Raw genomic sequence first — 1826 nt, 5'->3', positions numbered from 1 at the left:
CGAAAGGACTTGAAATTCAAAGTTTCAGACTTGTGACTTGACTCGGACTTTTACACCAGTGACTTGAGACTCGACTCTGACTTGCCTGACATTACTTGAGACTTGACTTGAGACTTGAGGATAAAGACTTGAGACTTACTTGAGACTTGACTTGAGACTTGAGGATAAAGACTTGAGACTTACTTGAGACTTGCAAAACAATGACTTGGTCCCACCTCTGAACCGTAGTACATCATTGAAGCCCTCAATATTGTAAAAATGTGGACAATACACCAAATATTTACTGATTCACAGAAGCAAAAACTGTGTTTAGTCTTTAAAACTGAGAGCACTAATAAAATTTCAAAATGATAATATTCAATGTCCGGTCTTTTGATGTGAAATATCTTCTGTAATGTTGACATCCCAAAACAGAAAAGTGAATCTTAAGTCCAATAGCAGTTTTGTCAATTGAATCTTTAGTCATGAAATGCAACTTATATAAACAATATATAAGCAAAACTTGCAAAATGCTATTTCTGTTATGTTCAGTGCCCACACAGCTCTTTGTTTTCCAAAGCTCGGGTATGATGAGCATTTTTTCAATACTTATAAGTGTATAAAAGCACTTCTTCTCACCATCAACAATATAGTCATTTTCAGTCTGTCTCTTGAATGTGTCATTGCATTAGCAACACTATAGAGAATTGCTTCAAGAATGCTGCAGGAATTGCAAATCCACAGAGCAAATGCAAGCTTACTGAAAGAATTTTAATGTCTAACTGCTACATTATAACTGCTTCCATACAGTATGTGTGCATTTGATTACTTCTGAAACTTATGCTTTCTGAGACTGAATCACATAAAAGTTGATTTTCTGCATAAAAGCGTATTCCTGTATGTCCTTAGGTATGACTCAGCACACCAGTGTGTGTGCGTGTGTTTGTACTGCGATTGCCCAATTGAAGTACTGGCCAGGACTGAGCAGGTCTATCAGGGCTGAGCTGATTCAGCACTCCACGGCACAGAGAGAGTGAATTAAGGACCGGACACATTCACATGTGCACAGACGCACGCGCACATACACACACATTTTCTCCAGCCAAGTCCCCCTGAAGCATGCTCTCTCACACGGACACTATCTCAGTCTTCAAACACACTTTGACACACATGATTATAGAAACTGCTAACACACATCCACGCGGAAGCAGACACTAGACGCACACGCACACAAACACACACACACACATCCTTGTGGAGCATATGCCTAATGGAAATAGGATTAGATGTAGCACCAGTTATTACAGGAAAGTGGTGTGTAGCTCTTAACTCGCACAGGTCACACCGTCCTCACTGGTGGGCGGTGTGTGAGTATGTGTGCTTGTGAAAGACAGGGAGAGACAGAGAGAACATGTGTTTGTGCCTGCATGGCTGGATGTGTTCCTACATCACATAAACTGTGGTATTCTTTAAACAATATGTCCTTGTGAAAGTTTAAGTCTTTCTGACTTCATATGTGAGTATAAATGTTAGGTTGTGTTGCAATATTTCAGTGGTCAGCCAGAAGGGCTTTTACAACATGAACATGATGAACATGATTTTCTGCGTGTTTGTAAAGTTATAATCAGACTATTTTTAAAAATTTTTTTTACTTATTTAACAAGGAAGGCTCAAACATACTTTTGTAAGGAATTTACATAACATTGAATTTACTGTGAATGTAGGTAATGTTAGTAGGGCCGTCGCAGTATCACATTTTCACTAAAGGATTATCACATCTGAAAGAATTATCAAAGCAAAACTATCAGTAACATTTTGTACATAAACTGAATGAACGCAAAAAAAAA

This window comes from Pundamilia nyererei, unplaced genomic scaffold (genome assembly GCF_000239375.1).
Source record: "Pundamilia nyererei isolate P.nyererei 1_Seehausen unplaced genomic scaffold, PunNye1.0 scaffold00082, whole genome shotgun sequence".
Classification (NCBI taxonomy): domain Eukaryota; kingdom Metazoa; phylum Chordata; class Actinopteri; order Cichliformes; family Cichlidae; genus Pundamilia; species Pundamilia nyererei.
This window is presented reverse-complemented; position numbering follows the sequence as displayed.